The sequence below is a fragment of the Monodelphis domestica genome, chromosome 4, assembly GCF_027887165.1.
Source record: "Monodelphis domestica isolate mMonDom1 chromosome 4, mMonDom1.pri, whole genome shotgun sequence".
Taxonomy (NCBI): Eukaryota; Metazoa; Chordata; class Mammalia; order Didelphimorphia; family Didelphidae; genus Monodelphis; species Monodelphis domestica.
The window spans coordinates 49,296,627-49,317,567 of NC_077230.1; positions in this window are offsets into that span (position 1 = coordinate 49,296,627).

The window sequence follows — 20,941 nt, forward strand, 5'->3', positions numbered from 1 at the left end:
CTTGAAGATATTTTGTTTAGATAGATTTAGGTCCCAAGATAACAGTTCCCTTTTGTTTTCTGTCCTAGTCCAGTCCCTGCTCCATTGCTTCTCTGACTCTGCCAAATGACTTGGGCTTGGTGGGTCCTTTGCTCTGGCCTTTGCTGCCTCAAACAATTTGAAAGTGAGTTGGTCTCTTGCCTATTTTGCCTTTTCCATCTATGCAGACTGGTTCAGGCTGAACCAGTCCCACTCCATACTTTCTGCCTTCTGTACTTGTGTTGAGTGACTCTGGGTGGACTCATTCCTGTCCTGGAACTTTGCCTTCTCTAGTAGAGTAGCATCATGTTGGGCATGTCTGAGTTCTGTGAGTTCCTGTGGTTACTGTGTTTCCTGACCATTCTCTTTTCTGATTCCAATGACATGTCCCTCCTGTTTTTCTTTGTTTTGAAACAATTTGCTTTCATGGGTATGTGCATGTGGGTGGGTGTACACATGTGTATGTTAAGCATTTGAGCAAGCAGAGAGTCCTTTACTCTGTCATCTTAGTTTCCAGCATGCAACGGTCATTAGTTTTCAAAGAGGATAAATAACATAATAAGCAACATCTTGTGCATTAATAGTATTGAAGTAAGGGAGAGGTACACAAAGCCGTCAGCCTCATTTTATTATCTCTTTCAGTCATTGACATCTAGTCACAAGACAAAAGTTAGGATGACTGGTAATGGCCCTGAATGGCCCTGAAGTCTTTGATATCTGACCAGTCTCTAAACACTTCACATCACCTGCTTCCGCCACCTTCATGGCCACTGCTCTTGAATAAATTGTACTCAGATGCCCATTCCACTGGGAAAGTCTTTATATGCTTGAATAGGCATCCTCACTAACTCTCTGACAGATTTGGGGCCTATTGATTACTCTTAACCTGGTTTAGCCCATCTGTAGAGAGACAGGTTTACTTGGTTGTATGTATGAGGTGTTCAGAGAGTATTAAAGCATCTTATGTGAGGGTTCACCTCTGATTCCAAGAAGCTCTAGCATGCAGATAATGTGTCAATTCATAAATATACACATATTTACTAAAATGACATGTTTGTTTTAAAATTTTACTAGATACACAAAATGTCAGAAATAAATAATTCACAGCAGCTATTGTGCTAGAAATCCCTTTTTATCATTATTTGTTGGGGTTCATTGGTGTTAGTTTTTACATCAGTGTTTTGCCAATATATGTTTCCTTGCATTTATTTCTCCCTTGTTACTAAGAAAAAATTCATAAAAAATTTATATGATTTAGTATATGATATTCTACATCTATAATCTTTGAGAAAAATTTTAAACTGTAACTCTGTCATGAGATCTGATGTCCTGAGTAAAGCTCATATTAAAATTCATCGGTTTCTGCAAGGAACACCTGACTCAGGCCATTACTCTACTGGTTTAGAGATTAAAATGAATTGATATTCATGGAACATTTAGTAAACAAACAAAGAAAAACAAAAAGCCAAAGCAGAGAAAGTATAATCATTAAGGAATCTGAGTCACTTCAGTTGAGCAAAGTTTCTTTCTATTGGCCATACTGTTGCATGACTATATCATCCAAAACAAAAATTGTTTAAATGTTGATCTCATTAAGAATCCATATTAATGACAATCTTTGAGCCAATCCAGGCTGACAGAAAATTTCCTAAAATTTTATGAAGAATTAGTCTAAACCTTGTAGTTAGAGATACTAGTGGGTATCTTCTCTTATAGCTCTTTTTAAATATTATTGAATCATCTGCTTGAACAGGGCACTTTCCATGGAGTTTAGCATGCTTTTTGACCACTTTTCTGGGACAAACACTCTGGCCCCTTACTGAAGGACATGCAATATACATTGGGACGACACAGAGAGTCCTTATTTATCCCCATGATTCAAAATTAGATCAAAGACTTTTTTTATATAATGGGAAATTGACTTTCATTGAGTAATCTTTCCCTTAAAGAAGTGAGAAAAGGAAAGAAAGTTTCCGATTCTCTTTTGAGCATGTCACTTCGAGGCTGGTTACTATTTCTTGGACTTTTAGCTTGAGTTGATAGAGAAAGGAAAGGTAGAAAGTAAAAATTTTTATTCATGTGCTTCATACTAAGAAGGGTCATACGCAAGATATTTACACTAATGGAAACTAGAAATAGTTTGGAGACTTAAGTAAATTTATGTATATAGAGCATGAAAAAATTCTGCTGAAGTCTAGGCATTCCCATATGTCAAAATGCCTTCATATTCCTGGAAAAAAGAACACACATAAAGGAACCAACCTTCCATTCACACAAAATAACTCCTGTAATGAATTCATTCATAGAGAAAATATGATAAACATCCCAATAAACTTTCCATATGAAATTTCTAACTATTTTATTACAACAGATTTTTGATAGTCTATGAATAAAAATTATGAATGTGTAGAAGATACTGTGCAATAGTCAAAGTATAAGTAATATATAATTCCTCATTTCATGAACCTTAAAACGTAGGTACTTAGGAGATTGGCCAATCTGACAGTAAAATAAAAAATGTTGGAGGGAATATGGCAAAATTGGGAGACTAATACACTGTTGGTGGAGCTGTAAATTGATCCAACCATTCTGGTAGGCAATTTGGAACTTTGCCTAAAGGACTTAAAAAGAATACCTATTCTTTGATCTAGCAATAACACTACTAGGTTTGTACACTAAAGAGATAATGATGAAAAATATTTGTACAAAAATATTCATAGCCACACTCTTTGTGGTGGCAAAAAAATGGGAAATTAAGGGGTGTCTCTTGATTTGGGAATGGCTGAACAAATTGTGGTATATGATGGTGATGGAATATTATTGTGCTGTAAGAAATAATGAACTAGAGGATTTCTATATGAACTAGAAGAACCTTCAGGAACTGATGCAGAGTGCAATGAGCAGAAACAAGAGAACATTATACAGAGAAGGTGAAATATTGAGAAACAATCCAATGTAATGAACTCTGCTACTACAAGACAATCCCAAAGGACTTATGAGAAAGAACGCTATCTACATTAAGTGAAAGAACTGTGGGAGTAGAAACACAGAAGAAAAACAAATGACATATCATTTGTTTATGTGGATATATGATTGGGTGTTTTGGTTTTAAAACCAAAAAAATAAAAAATAAAAAGACTGCCGTATTGCAAAAATGAATAATATGGAAATCGGTATAATTTGTATAACCCAGTGGAAGTGTTTATTGGATCTGGGAGGAAGGGAAGAGGGCAGGGAAAGAAAATGAAATATGTAAACATGGAAAAATATTTTAAAATAAAATTAAAATGTAGGAACAAAAATAAAATATTAAAATAAAAATGTGATATAAAATATTACTTAACTATGTGAATATATAATAGAAAAAGGGGTACAGATCTACTGAGGGGAAAAGGCCCTATATGCTGATATTGTATGTGCATGTGTATGTTATTAGTTAATCTTTTTATACTGACATTTTGGTTGCTCAAAAAAGCAGAAAAGGAATATTTGGCTGCAAAACAATAGTAAAATGAACTTGGAATAAACACTATTGAATCCTCCAGTTCTGAGAAAATCAAATAAAGGACAATCTCTTTAAGTGACATAATCCACCATTAAAGACTGAGGCTGCTATAAGGAGTTAAATCAGTTCAAAGTTCATTTACATAACACAAAAAATTGTTTTAAAGATGAAATATAAGGGATAGACCTATTTTTAGGTTATGGGAAAATTCATGTGTGCCATATCAAATAGAACTATGGAATATTACTTCCAATATGAGAAAAAGATGTGTCACTGCTCAATAAGGAGTCTTGGATTGAGACATTAAAAACCAAAAGACACAGAAGGTGACAAATGAAATTACCTGATGAATACAAAATAAAGATGCTAACAGGAGCTGATCACAGCAGAATTCAGACATTGCAGTTTAGGAAGGAAGTTATTAGACTGAAAGGTAGTAATGTAGCTGCCAGAAGCTGATGGTAAGAAAAAAAGAAACATTCACATTTTGAGTAGCTCTCTAGGCTTATTATCCTTAATGTCATCTGTATTCAGAGAAATGGGAAAATGTTTTACATGTGTTTGAATTGCCTTTAAATGTCTTCTACAGCTAAAATGGGCAAAGATAATAATCAGATTTGTAGCTGTTTTCTTGGGATTTTTGCTGATATACTTTTGCTAAAAGTTTGTAACACTCCTCAGAGCACTTCCAAATGTAGTTGCTTGATAAAAGACATTCTTAAGGCTTCAGAAATTAAAAAAAAAAATAGAAGAAAAGTATATTTGCCTAATAGGGAAGGTATAAGAACTGAAGAACCAGATAAGGACCACATAGCACAGAAGCCTTTTTCCAATAGATGATATTCTGTACAAATTATTCTTTTAAAAATCAAAGACATCAAGGTCCTCAGTTCAGTTTTTAGTTTTAATTTGTTTTTTTTTCTAATCAATAGTGATTTGAGTAGTTTTTTTTTTTAATATTACTTTGTATAGTCTTGATTTACTCTTAAAACTGCTTGTTCCTGTACTTTGAGGCCGGTCATTTACTTAGGCAGTTGAAGATTTCTTCAAATACAAATGACTACAGAAAATAATTCATTTAAATATATATATATATATATATTTCCCTTGAGTCTTGGGTTTAAATGACAAATTTTCTTTTCAGAAGCTGCTAAATATTGTGTTATTTTTAATGTGGCTATACAATATTTGAAGTGTTTCTTTTTTGTCTGCTTGCAATATTTTTTCCCTTGTACTGAGAGTTCTGGAATTTGGCTATAATATTCCTTGGAGTTCCTTTTGGGATCTCTTTCAGGAGAATATCACTGGATTATTTCAATTTCAGTTTTACTCATTCTAAAATGTCAGAGCCATTTCCCTTGATAGTTTCTTGAAAGATGATATATAGGTTCTCTTTATGATCATGGGTTAGATATTCCAATAATTCTTTCAGTTAGTTCAATAATTCTTATATAATTTCCCCTAGATATACTTTTGAGGTCAGTTATTTTTTCCCAATGAGATAATTTATATTTTCTTATCTTTTTTCATTGTTTTAACTTTTATTGATGTTTTGTGATGTTTTTGCTGTTCATTCAGCTGCCCCCAAAGCCTGTTGCCCTGGTGGTGCCAGTCTCGGCATGCTGCTTGATGCTTCACTTCCACTTCATTCACTGGATCTTTAATGCTGGTCTTTTAAGTTGTTTGTACCTAAAAATACTTCAGTTTGTCTTTTTGTGAGTTATACTGTTCTTGAATTCATTTTGAGGCATTATTTTTCCTTTGTTGGGAGGTTAATTTGGTTGAGTTCAGTTTGGTCTGTGTACTTTCTCTTCCATCTCATAGGGAAATGTTGGAAGGACTCAATTGATTGTTTTTTTCTACTTCACCAACTTGGCTGTGGCCCCTACCCATTCCCTATTGTCAATTTGATGTATATTCTATTTTTACAGGATTCTATCTGTCACCTATAGATGTTATCTATCTATTAATCTATATTCTAAATATATATCTATATTATAGATGTATTTATTTACATTTTAAAAGGCTAGGCATGAGAGACTGAGGGAGAAATGCATCTCTATCTGTCTAGAATATATATCATATGTATTATTACGGAATCTTGTCAACAGTAGGAAATTGTTTTACATGATCAATATATTCTAAGATCCTTCCTATATGTTGAAAATTGAATCTAACAAACTCCATTATATAATAAAAATAAGTAGGCACTTTATGACATTTCTTAAAGGTTATAAGAAATAGCACTATTACTACTATTGTACTTTGGGGATGTTATTAATAAAAGTAAACAATGAGAAACACTGTTCTGATGTAGACAAGGCTTGTTTTCAATCAAAACTCTAGACAAAATAAGGCTAATGTCTGGAAGAAAACAATATAATGATTCACACTAATGCTTTTCAGACCAAGAATGGTTGAGATTGCCCAAACTGCTACAAGACTTTGGAAAATAGTGCAGATTTAGTACAACAACAATAACAAAAACCACCAACTTTTATTTCAACTATTTTTCTGCCTTCATTTTTGTCAGTCTCCTCTGTCTGAATTCACATGTGATGAATTTGTGTAAAATCGGGTCTTATTGTATGACATATAATATTTTACCTTCATATATATGTATATATATAACATATCTATTATAGATAGAGATGAAGGTTTTCCATTTTCCCCTCAATCTATTGTTTAGTTATTTGTTTTTTTTTCCCCCCTAAGCAGAGATGAGTATAAAGGATTACTTCCCTTACAGTTTTATTCAAATCTATTCTATTATGAAAAATAAAATTTCTATATGCTCCATGTTCCTCGTTTCTCTCTTTTTTATTCCAACAACCTTCATTGTTGGTAAAATATCCAGTGCTGCCAGACCTATATTCCTCTTCAATCTCCAGAATTAAATCCTTATTTGACAGAAAATGTTTCACTCTGAATGTTCACTGTATATCTTGACTTTCCTCATGGTCTATAATCTCTACTGATTTGGCCTCCTTCTCTTATTGTTTCATTTGTGCCAGAACATTTATTTTGTTTTATAATGAAAACAACTAGGACAGCCATTTCTCTGTGGGGTCTTTTGCCATTAGAATATTAGTCCTCAGCAGGCAGGGGCAATCATTATTTTTATTTTTATTTATATTCCAAGGGACCTTAAATTCTTAATAAGTATTTATCTTTATTTACTTAATTTGCCATTTACAATATCTATGAACTTTGCCAAGGAATTTAAACTTTCAGTCTCAGTTCCTCTCACGCAAGGGCATATTGATGAGGGGGTGTCTATTAATTGGGAAATGATTGAACAAATTGTGGTATCCATTGGTGATGGAATACTATTGTGCTGAAAGGTATAATGAACTGGAGGAATTCCATGTGAACTGGAACAACCTCCAAGAAGTGATGCAGAGTGAAAGGAGTAAAAACAGGAAAACATTGTATACAGAGACTGACACATTATGGCACAATCAAATGTAATAGACTTTTCTATTAGCAGCAATGCAATGACCTAAAGTAAATTTGAGGGACTTATAAAAAGAATGCTATCTACACTCAGAGAAAGAACTGTGGGAGTATAAAAGCAGAAGAAAAATGTGATTTATCATGCAGTTCAATGGGCATATGATTGGGGATGTTGACTTTAAATAAGTTTATTGCAAATATGAGTAACATAGAAATAGGTTTTGAACAATGAATACCTGTAAAACTTGGTGGAATTGCTCATTTTCTCCAGGAGGGGGAAGGGATGAAGGGAGGGGAAAAACATGAATCATGTAACCACGGGAAAATATTCTAAATTAATTAATTAATTAAATGAAAATTATAAAAATTTAAAAAATAAAAAACAAAATCAAGGGACATTTCAAAAATCTAGTGCTGGATTCATTGTTTTAACCTCCACCATTGTCCTTTTTTGTCATTGTTCAGTCTTACAGGTCTGAAATGGTACCTCAGATATTTTAGCATGCATTTCTCTAATCAAGAGTGATTTGAAGCTTTTTTTCCTAGGACTAAAGATAGTTTTAATTTCTTCATCTAATAATTATTTGTTCCCATCCTTTGAACATTTTTCAATTGAGAAATGCTTTATATTCTTACAAAGTTTATCTCAGTCCTCTAAATAGGTGAGAAATGAAATCTTTGTCAAAGAGAAATAACTAAAGAGCTTTTTCTCAGTTGGACCTTTTCCTTTAGTCTTGGTTCCATTGCTTTTGTTTGTGCAGAATATTTTTCACTTGATATAGTCAAAGTTATCTATTTTACATATCATAATATTCTCTATGTCTTGTTTTGACCTAAATTCTTCCCTTATCCACATCTGACAAATAAAATATTTTGTGCTACCTTAATTTGTTCGTGTTTTTTCCCTTTATAAATCATGTATCCTTTTTTAGTTTACCTTAGTTTATGGAATGAGGTGTTGGTCTATTTGTCATACTATTTTCTAATTTTCCCAGAATTTTTTTTCAAATAATGATTTCTTCTTCCAAAAGCTTAGATGTTTGAGTTTTTCAAATCCTAGTTTAGAAACATAATTCTTTAGAGTATTGGCCATTTTAGAACTCCTTCAAGGCATCCACCTAATTCTTTAAAAAACAATTATAGAAAATAATAGTTTAAAGATTTATAAGATAGAGAAACAAGTAAAAAAGTTAATAAAATGATTTTATCATGCATGCAAAGACTTATCAAGAAACATCATTCTATTCTATAGGTGTTTACTGTGTGTTGTAATATTCATAATAAGCATTTGTTGAATGATTGCAATAAAGTAAATTATAGCTTCTGCTAATATTTGTTTCAGAGAATAAAGGGATAAAACAACTTACTAACTAAGACAATACAAATTAAATGAAATATTTTGTAATCATCTATTTCAAAGAAAAATAGGTACTGGGAAATATAGCAGAATATATATGGTTCAGAAAAAAGAAACAGCTAAATCACAGTTGAATATATCAAATCTGTGTATGTGTGCATATTTTCAAAACTTCTCCTGTTCCCCTCTTGTGTATTTATCAAAGGCATCATCAATATGTTTATTAATTATTTTTATTAATTATTTAATTAATTTAAAAATAAATTATTAATAACAATATTAATCAATAAATTACTCCCATAAATATTTTGTAGAGATGTAAGAGTGATTGAGACCCAAGAAATTTAAAGGTACCTTAGAATCTGTTTTGTCAAAAGGAGACAGATGCATGGCAACCGAGAGTAATACTTTCAGAGGATGAAAAGTTGTTTAAAAATTTTATAGGAATGATTGAAGATTAGAAGCAATGTCACCTTAGTATTAGTTAAAAGTAGTTGAAAGAAAAATCAATTTACAGAAAACTTAGTGAGGAATAAAACTGTATAATCACATTTGGATTATCTAAAGGATTATATAAAATAAGGCAACAATCAAATGAAATATTTTAAAATTATTCTTCATTAAAGCTTTTGGATTTATCCACATTTTCTATTTAATATTTATTCTACACCAGGAGGTTGAAATGGCATGAAATTCAAAAACAAAAACAGAAGGAGCAATGAGAATGAGCCAAGTATAAATAGTTGGGTCTATGCTAAAATTGACAAAATTTTGAAGGCAGAAAGATGATTATTTTTAATAATTCTGAAATCTCAGGAAAAATTCTGATTCTTGTTATTATGAAAAAATGTCATGGATCATATTATAGATTAGCATATTGAAGATAACTACAGAAACATATACCTACTTTCCTATTTCTTTCCTATTTCTATTTCTACAAAATATTTACTAGAATAATTTACACATTTATTTATGACATCTTTGACAAAGGTCCAAGAGAAAAGGAGAGGTTTTGAATTAATATTGCATAGGGACTCATGTCTTAAAATTGAACTTACAATACAATAGGACACTATGATTTTAAAAAAAATATTAAACTTTAATAGAAAAATTACCAAAGATTAAAAAATAGAATAATGAATTGAAAATTTTTTCACCTGTGCATTCTTCTGCATAGTGAATACATTTATATTATAGTAGTAAAGTTTGAAGGGACTTAAGAGTTTGAAGAGTCCAACTCTCTTGGTTTATAAAGAAATCAGGATGAGATACCTGATGACACTTCGATGAAGTCACAGAGTTATTAAATGCTTCCAGATAGTATTCTAAGTATTCTAAGGCCAAAAACAGTGCCCTTTCCTCCCCAAAACATATTCCCTCCTCCCTCTCTCTCCTGATGCACCCCAATAGTGTCAAAAGTTACTTAGTGTAACACACTTACCTACATGTCTAAAGCAGTTCATGAAAATTAAAAATAATATATTAAACTGCATGTGTGCAAAACTGTCACTAAGTAAGAATTATGTTCTAATAATGGGCTTAATTCAAAAGTCAATTTTAATTAGTTCTCCTTCAAAGAAAAACTCATTATTATTAACCAATATTGGAATTTCAAAAATTCTATTTGCATTTGTTTTTTGAATCAACGAAAAGTATTCTTAACTTTCCAACATTTTCTATTAAAAATTCTCTTTGAGATATTCTTTAGATAAATAATAGGAAAATAGCATATTAATTATTTCTATATTATATGTCATACAACCTGCATTTTACTCTCCGATAAATGCCAGTTCAAATATTGAATATTAATACTTTTAATATTTTATCTTTATTTTTAAATCCTTAATTTTTGGACTTTTGTCATAGGTGACTGTTTCTATAAAATTCCAGAGCCAGAGATATTATGAAAAGTTATATTGTATTAACTGAAATGAGATGACTAATGCAACCTCCAAACTCTCTGTCACTCTTTCTTAGAACAGTCCATTTCTATCAATAGTTTAACAAATTACTGACAATGCTATATAACAGAAATAGCAATCTCACTGAATACTTGACAAAAAAAAAACTTACAAAACCAAATCTATTTTATTTCTCATAAGAGACAAATTAATAAGAGGGTTTCTCTCCCCTAGTTGAAATTAGTCAGAAGGGTTGCCCCATCCTTGTGGGAGGATAGATTTTTGAAGAATGTGAAAGAAATTCTTTATTTTTTTCACTTTCCTTCTTTTCCTTATTTATCCTTCTTTCTATGTCATCCCTAAGAACATTGCCTCACCTCTGTTTTCAACCCCTCTTCTCATATTGAATAAAGAATAACATTTTACCTGCTTCCTAGGTACTGTGATGTGGGAAGAGCTATGGCCATTAGTCAATTGATTGTGCCTCTAGTCCTTGACTAAGAAGGGCCACTGATCTCTTGGGATTAGAATCAGTGCTCTCTAGGGTCCCTGATATGTTGGGACTGGAAGAGACCATCATCTATGTGTCACAAGGTATGTGACATGCTTCACAACTAGTAATCTATAATTATAATTAGTCATTGACTTGATTAAATATTTAAGATTTTCAGAGATTTTTCTTTATAATTTTGATATCATTATTTATAAATTATTCTTTTCATTCTGCTCACTTTAATGATCTTGGTCTTTCCACGTTTTCCCAAAATCATCATTTTTGTTATTTCTTGTATTATAGAAAAATAGTATTCCTCCACATTTATAGCTGAGTAGATAAAGCACTAGGCCAAGAATCAGAAATTCCTGGCTTTAGCTTTCTCGTCATAATTTTACCAATTTTCAAGCCATTTCCCAATTGAATTCCCAATTGGGCAAGGAATATGAATAGGCAATTTTCATATAAAACATCAAAACTATCAATGAACAAATGAAAAAGTGTTATAAATCTCTTAAAATTAGAGTAATACAAGCCAAAATAACTCTGAGGTATCACCTCACAATTAGCAGATTAGCTAAACTATCAGCAAACTAATGAATGTTGGAGGGGATGTGGCAAAATTGGGAAATTAATGCATTGCTGGTAGAATTGTGAATTGATTTAGCCATTATGGAAGGCAATTTGTAACAATGCCCAAATAGCTTTAAAAGACTGCCTGCCATTTGATAAAGCCATACCACTGCTGGGTTTATACCCCAAAGATTTAATAAGGAAAAATACTTGAACAAAAGTATTTATAGCCTCGCTCTTTGTGGTGGCAAAAAAAAATTGGAAAATGAGCAGATGCCCTCCAATTGGGGAATGGATGACCAAATTATGGTATCTGTTGGTGATGGAATACTATTGTGCTAAAAAACAATTATGAACTGGAGGAATTCCATGTGAACTGGAACAACCTACAGCAATTGATGCAGAGTGAAAGGAGCAGAACCAGGAGAACATTATACACAGTGACGGATACACTGTGGTACAATCGCTTGTAATGGACTTCTCTACTAGCATCAATGCAATGATCCAAGACAATTCTGAGGGGCTTATGAGAAAGAATGCTATCCATATCCAGAGAAAGAACTGTGGGAGTAGAAACACAGAAGAAAAACAACTGCTTGATCACATGGATCAATAGGGATTTGATTGAGTATGTAGACCCTAAATGATCACCCTAATGCAAATATTAATAATATGGAAATGGGCCTTGATCAATAATACAAATAAAACCCAATAGAATTGCTCATCTGCTCTGGGAAGGAGGATGAAAGAGGGGAGGGGAAGATCATAAATCATGTAACTATGTAAAAATATTCTAAATTAAATAAATAAATAAATAAATAAGCTTATAAAATAATTTTACCAATTTTCTACTCTTGGGCAAAACATTTAACTGACATCTATCTCAATTTTCTCATCTATGAAACAGGGATAATAATAGAATGCCTATATCACAGTGATATTGTAAGGATAAAATAACAAATATTAATAAAATACTTTGCAAAATGTAAACACTAAATATGTCAATATAAAAATATAATAATTATTATATTGCCACATGTAATTAGAATACATTATATATTATATTTTGTTTAGCCAATTCATATTTCATATTTCATATTAAGTTTCTATTCTGTAATATAGCAAAAAAGAGCTGATATAAGTATTTTGAACATATAGGTCCTTTTCTTCCTTTTTAAAACAGTTTGAATTTTAGATCCAGTAGCAGAATTTTTGTATCAAAGAGAATGAATTTCACTTAATCTAAGGGCATAGTTCCAAATTGCTTATAAGAATGGTAGGCCAATTCAAAATATCATATACTGAATTAATATATCTATTTTTCACTAAGTTCTACAACAGTAGTCATCATAACAATAAATGAAAAAAAGAAATAGAGGGCATTGGAATAGGCAATGAGGTAATACAACTGTATCATTTTCCAGAGCGTATGGTAGTATATGTGGAAAATCCAAAAGATTTAAATAAAATCTTAGTCAAAACTATAAATAAATTTAGCAAAGTAGTAGGATAAAAATAAATCCATATAAATGATCAGAATTCCCATTTATGACCAACAAGTCCTACAAGTAGAAATAGTGAGTTAATTCACTTAATATAACCATAGTTACTTGAACAAAAAATATCTCATGTAATATATAAAGATAAAGTCAAAATGGAAATGTCATTTAGAAATTAAATGGAATATTATAAATAAAGTTACAGAGCATGAAAGAGTTTGGCTGTCAGACCTCTTGATTGGGAAAATATATGTCCAAACAAGACAAAGATAACATTATTAGACATAAAATAGGTAGCTTTGACTACATTATATTAAAAAGCTTTTGTTCAATTAAAATCAAGGCAACTAAGATTATAAAGCAAACAATAAACAGATTGAGGATCATTATAGCAAGTGTCTATAAAGATTTCATTTGTTAAAGAGGTATCTGAGTCAATTTTTACAAGAGGACAAAGTATTCTACAACTGATAGATGGTCAAATGATATGAATAGGTGATTTTTCACTGAAGAAATTAAAACTCTCTTTAGTCATACAAAAATGTTTAAATCACTGTTAATTAGAAAAATGCAAAATAAAAAAAATTCTGGGGTATCACCTTATATCTAGGATACTGATTAATTTGATAAAAAAGGAAAACAATGAATGTTGGAAGTGATGTGGGGAAATGGAGACACTAATACACTATTGATAAGCTGTTTGTAGAGCTTTGAACTGATACAACCATTCTATAAAGTAATTTGGAACCATGCCCAAAATGCTATCAAACTGTGCACACCCTTTCACCTAATATTAAAAATAATAGATCTATATCCCAAAGAGATCAGTGATCGGGAAAAGGGTCTACTTTTACAAAAGAAAAAAAAAGAAAAAAGAAAAAACATTTATAGAAGGTTTTTTTTTTAATGGTGGCCAAAAATTAAAACACCCAACCCCCCCCCCAAAAAAAAAAAACTGGAAACTGAAGCGAAGCCTATCAATTAAAGAATGGCTAAACAAGTTGTGGTATGTGATTGTAATAAAATGCTATTGTGTCATAAGAAATGACAAGACATTCACAAAAATACCTGAAAAGACTTATGTGAAGTGATGCAAAATGAAATGAGAACAAGAACAGCATATAGAATAACAATAGTAGTTTATTATGGCATAGTGAAAAACTTAACTGTTATCAACAATGCAAGGATACATGACAACTCCAAGGGACTCAAAATGAAAAAATAGCTATAGAAAGAACTTTTGGATACTGAATACAGATTGAAGCATATTATTCTTCACTTTATTTTCTCCACGAATTTTCTCCAGTATAAGCAATATATTTCTTCTTTTATAACATGAGGAATGCGGGAATATGTATTGCAATAATGAAAAATCCTAATTCATCATACCTTTTGGAAAAAAAGCATATGAAGATCAGGGACTTTCATGTGCAAATTCATCCCAAAACACAAGGCTTCTGGGTAGTTTGGAATAGAAAGATCAGGGGCTTTTCAGTTATCAAGGCTCTTGGCTCTGTTCTTTGATCTTTTTCCCTGTATAAATTTTGAGGGTTAGGTTGGTCTTTTTTTTTAAGTTTTTTAAGTTATCATTTTCCCAGCCTTTTCCCCCCCTGTGGACTGAAAGCTTCTTGCAGTTCTGTCTCTTTCCTATCTTTTTTTCTCTTTACTGCTACTGTGGATGCTGAAAGGTCCCAGCTCTCTGGACTTCTGGACCTCACTGTGGGCTGGTGCCAGGGTATGAAACTTCAAGGGGTTGGACCATGGAGCTCTTTTGTAGTTTTTTCAACATTCCAAAATTGGTCTATGTTCTGGTTCTGAATCTGGCAGGAGGTGGGTGTTGGTAGTCCTCAAGCATTCCTCTGTGTGCAGTTTTGCATGTGGTTTGTCCTTATCCTGTGAAAATTAACTCTCTCTCTCTGCCTTCCTTTAAAGTTGCCTTCAGTGGGAAAATCGCCTCATTTGTCCTGCTTTGACTCCTGTCATTTGGAGACACCTACTAAAGATGAGTTGAGAAAGATAGAGTGGTTTTGGCTTTTGCTGCTACTTAACCACCATCTTGTCTCCACCCTCTCTACCTCTAATTTTCAAAGTTCTTTGTAGATATCTGGATTTTCCTTTTTTGGAAGATGCACTCAAAAGGTCCATGAAGGTTTTATCACATATCATTTATCACTTTCTTCTTTACCAGTGACTGTTGTACTGATTTGAATTCCATTTCAACAAATATCTCTATGTCACTGATAATTTGTTTGGTATCCTTTATATTTAGAACAACTCACACTATCATTTGTGGTTACTTATTCTTTTTTTATAAATCCCCTCTTCTGGGCTTCTTTTCCAGTGTGGACTGTGAGCTTAACAAAGTTTCCACTAATGGTGGATGATATAGATCTCCAACCCATTTCACAAGTTATGTGGTATAGCCAGTAAAAACGAAAAAGGAAAAAAAAACACTTTCTGAGGATCACTGAAATCAGTGAGGGCTGAAGACCAGGTTGGCTCTAGAATACTCCTCCTTCTCTTTAGGCCAGGGACAAGAATGATTTTCCATTTACTTCAATAACTGGCATCTCTGTCTCTTGACATCAAAACTAGAACATTTTCCTCTCTACAATGCTATTTTCACAATACTCACCAACTGAGATCAGAATAGTGTTTGTATTATAAAATGCTTGAAACATCAGAAATTGTCAAATAGTGTGGGTCACTCAAAACTGAAAGACTGACTTTTTGCCATCAACAAAAAAAAAACAAAACAAAAAAGCATTCCTCAGTACAACTGCAAGTAATGCCACCAGACAAGTATATTGAAGCATACACGGTAGTGAAACTACTTTTAAGATTGTTTGAGTGAAAGTTTTGCTTTTGTCATAGGAAAAGACAACATTCCTTTCTGCTTTGGCATTTGATCCATCAAGAAATGGACTTCTAGAGAGGTCACAGTCACCAGGAATCATGGAAATCATATCATACTGATATATGAAGCGTGAAAAATGAACTTGTAGGTGAGCTCATGAAATGAATAATTTCAGTAGTCATAGTCAGTAGTCATACACAAGCACACTATTTTTAAAGGGAGTTTGGATAGACTTCTTAAAATAAGTGATATTTTTATTTTATTGAGATGTAAACAAATCACTGTAACTGAGAAAGCAAAGCCCCTTTTGAAATATAATATATATACATAAATGTACATACATATATTATTAATACATATTTATGAGAACAAAATTTATTCCTCAGTAGTTCACAGAATATAAACAAGTGGTTCTTAGAGGAACAAAGTCAAGTTACCAGCAATCATATGGGGGGAAAAATGAGTCCAAGCACTATTACATTAAACAAGATTGAGATTCTACTTCACATCTCAGATTAGCAAGAGTGATCAAAAAATGGAAATTTGTGAGTTAGGATATGGAAAGTATGGCACAAAAAATGTATTGTTGGTAGAAATATTGGCTAGAACAGTCATTGTTGAAAACAATTTGGAATTATAATCCCCAAATTACTAAACTGTACATAACCTCTGCTCTAGCAATAACTATATTATAGCCCTATGCAGTCAAGAGAAGATGAAGAGAAAAAGAGCATATAAGGAAAAATATAAATTTGTACCAGTGAATGAAAAACAAATTGGCTGTCCAACAGAGAGAAAATGGCTGAAATGTTATGGAATATGATGGTGATAGATAATTATTATTCTATAAAAAATCATTCAATGGATTTAGAGATACACGGGAAAGACAGTGTGAAGTAAAAGCAGAAAAAATTTGTCTTCATTAAAATGACCATATCATTCCTATATTCAGTAAATTCCAGTGGTTCTTTATTACTTTGAAAAGGAAGTATTAAGTCCTTGGACTTCAAAACTCTTTGTAACCTCTAACTTTCTAACATTTCCATTAATTTTGCATTTAGTTCTTCCATTATGAACTCTATAATCTAGTCATATTCTATATGACATTCCTGACAAATATGAATGATTGGCTTTCACTTGTTTAAAGCATTTATTTTTGTTTTTGTTTATTTTTAACTGAAATGTTCATTGAAGTTTGTCTCTAAAAGTGTTGCTATATTTTTATAGGTGATAAATCAGGTAGTCAACATGATAAAAGTTATTAGACAATTACTTTTGGAATCATACATTTTTTAAATTAAAATCTTTGGAATCCAATAATATTTATTGAAAAAAATCAGTGTTTAAGAGAACTGCTTGAAAGAGGTGGGAATTATGGCCACTTTTATATCTTCAGAATGAGATGAAGCTCTTAACCAAACATTTGGACTAAAGGGAATTTTGTTGGAAATAAAAGATTTCTTTCTTTAAGACACAGGATAAAAAAAAACTTTCATTTTGTTGTTTTCACAGAATAAATAATAGAATGGGTATATACTGTATTAAATATCTATAATGGTCAACTTGTCAAAAGAGAAACTAATAATAATTAATACAAATGGTTGCTCTACCTACTAAAATATTAATGATAAATTCACACATTCAACAAATATTTCTTGAATTCCTACTTCTATGTGAGACACTTTGTTAAATTCTGTGTGAGAATACAGTAATTAATAAGATATTACTATCACTACCATTTGGAGTCTTGTAATCATGCTTGTATGATGTGACTATAAATAATTATAATATGAGGTAGCATGTGAAAGAAATATAAAAATACTAATTCAAAGAAAATAGAAATTAGTTTCAGCAATCAGGTCAAGGAAGGATTCATGGATAACAAATGAACATGGCTATGAAAGGTATATAGTAATTGACCATGTGTATCTGTAATGAAAAGGAATTCTAGAAGGAAGGATAAACACAAAGAAGTAGATGCAGAGCAATATGGAAATGTTGATGAGGTTATACATAATACGATTTTTGGTAGTGGAGAGTAAGTTAGAGCAATGTGAAATAAAATTGAAAAAAGTATGAGAAACATAACGTAATGGCTCCTGAATATGAAGTTAATTATTTTGAATTTGATAAAGGCAAGGTAGCCACAGTTATTGAGAAAAGGTATGTAATGATAAGAAAATGGGAAGGAACAAAATTCAAAATATAGTCTCATACATAGTAAAAAATAAAATATGAGAATTAGGAGGCCATGGTCATTACTGAGTGATAGCACTTGAAATAAAACTATAAACAATAACACTTTTGCATTCTGAAATTGATTTTATGTAGAAAGAAAAAATAGGAAAAGCTTGGTAATTTTGCAGAAGAAAATGTCAATAGCAATGGGACTGAAGAATCAAGAACTAAAGAAGATGATAGATATGATGCCAGGAAATAAGAAGTTTCTAGGAGGAGAAATGAAAAAAAAAATACAGTGGAGAGGGTATGGTTTACCTTAGATTGGAGAAAGTATATTATTTTTTCAGAAAAATATAAAGAACAAAATAAAGGAAAGGTTAAGCATAACTATAGAGCAGCATTTATTTCTTTTTTTCTGGACCTCTTTGGCAATGTGATAAAGCTGAGATATAGCTAAAAATAAAAAGTAAACAATTAATACAAAAATACAAAAAAAAAGCCTTTGCTTTGAAGGCTATTACAATCTGAATGATGGGGATGGCTTTCCACATGAAATATTCAGAAGAAGTTATGATTAGCCTTACAGGGAAAGGTCTGAAATTAAGGACTGTCAAAAGTTTGTTGTAGAAAGTAGGACTTTAAAAGCCAAAATTCTATTATATTCTGTTTAAAGAAACATATATGAATCAGGGTGACACACCACAGATTAATGGGAAAAAAGACTGGAGGAGAATTTACTTATTCAGGGCCATATCTATCAAACTACCAAAAACCTTTTATTACATAATTAGAAAAAATATAACAAAATTCACCTGGAAGAACAAAAAAGATCAAGAATATCAAAGGAAATAATGAAAAAATAGTGAAGTATGGGGGCCTAGCAGTACCAAATCTTGAACTGTACTATAAAGCAGTTATCATCAACACAACATGGTACTGGCTAAGAAAAAGAAAGGTGGATCAATGGAATAGACTAGGGGTAAATGACCTCAGCAAATTAGTGTTGAATAAACCCAAAGATCCCAGCTTTGGGGATTAAAAACTCACTATTTGACAAAAACTGCTGGGAAAATTAGAAAATAATGTGGGAAAAATTAGGTTTAGATCAACATCTCACACCCTTTACTAAGATAAATTCAAAATTTGTAAATGACTTAAACATAAATTGTTAAATTATAAATAAATTAAGTGAACATAAAATACTATACCTGTCAGACCTATGGGAAAGGAAGGAATTTAAGACCAAGCAAGAGATAGAGAACATTAAAAGATATAAAATGAAAAAGTTTTTTTATTACATTTAATTAAAAAGGTTTTGTACAAACAATACCAATGCAACCAAATTTTGAGGGGAAGCAACAAACTGGGGAAAATTATTTTAAAAATTCTCTGACAAACATCTAATTTCCCAACTATATAAGGAACAATGTCAAATTTACAAGAAATCAAACCATCCTCTAATTGACAAATGGTCAGCAGATATGAATAGGCAATTTATAGGTGAAGAAATCAAAATGATCAATAATGACATGAAAAAGTGTGCTAATTCCCTCCTGATTAGAGAAATAGAAATCAAAACAACTCTGAGGTACTACCTCATACCTAGTAGAGTAGCCAATATGACATTAAGGGAAAATAATTAATGTTGGAAGGGATATGGCAAAATTGGGAAACATGCATTTCTAGTGCAGTTGTGAATTGATACAATCATTCTGGAAGGCAATTTGTAATAATGCCCAAAATGCTATTAAAGATTCCATGCCCTTTAATCCAGCAATACTACTACTGAGTTTGTATCCCAAAGAGATAAAAATAATGTTATACAAAAATAATTATAGCTGCACTTTTTGTGGTGACAAAAAATTGGAAAATGAGAGGATGTACCTCAATTGGTGAATGGTTGAATAAATGGGGGTATATGATGGTGAAGGAATACTACTGTGTGATAAGAAATGATGACCTGCTTGAGTTCTATATGAACTGGAAAGATATTCATGAACTGTTGCAGAATAAAAGGAGCAGAACCTGAACATTGTACACAGAAAATGAAACATTTTGGAATGATCAAATGTAATAGACTCTGCTACTAATAGCAATTCAATGATCAAGAACAATCCCATGGAACTTATGAAGAATGCAATCTACATCTAGAGAAAGAACTGTGGGAATAGAAATTCATAAGAAAAACATGATTTAGCATTTGGTTATATTGGTACATTATTGGGTTTGTGGTTTTTAAAAGATTGCTGTATTACAAATATCAATAATATGAAAATAGGTTTTGAGTAATTAGACATGTATAAACCAGTGGAATTGCTTGGCATCTCTGGGAGGGGGAGGAGGTAAGAGGGGAGGGAGAGAATCATGAATCATGGAAAAATATTCTAAAACAACCCCAAACTAATTACATAAATAAAAGTATGTGGAAAAAAGTAAGGTTTTAGCTGAGACTAGAGGGAAACAAAGAGTTTCAGGAGGGGGAGGGTCAGTAAAAATTCTTAATTGGCAGATGGAATTTCATGTTTAGTGAACAAGGATGCTAACAAAGTTGTTACTGGATGGCAGAGATGTATGTGTAGGTATGAGAGTGGTTAAGTAAGATATGAGAAAATTTAAATGTTGAAAAGGACCTTTTGGTCACTAGAAGGGAAATATTAGATTGCTTTAGTTTCCTCTTCATTCCTTTTACATTTTTAAAACTGATTATTTGATTTTCTCATTTAAAAAAATCAAATTAACCAATACTCTCTCCATTTTATTTGTTTGACTCCCCCAATTAAACCAACTCCTAGTCTTATTTATTAATTTTATGGGTTTCTTATGTTTATTTTGTTAATTTTTCCTTTGATTTTTAGAATTTTAAATTTATTCTTTAATTCAGGATTTTTAATATTTTCCCATTTTTTTAGTCTCATGACAAATTCATTGATCTCTTTTTCTCTATTTTATTGATATAAGCATTTAGAAACATACATTTTCTTCCAAGTACTCTTTTAACCTACATCCAAAAATTTTATGTTTTCTCCATATTATCATTCTCTTTAATGAAATCATAAATTGTTTCCTTGATCCATCCCTTCCTTAGAATTAGAATATTTAGT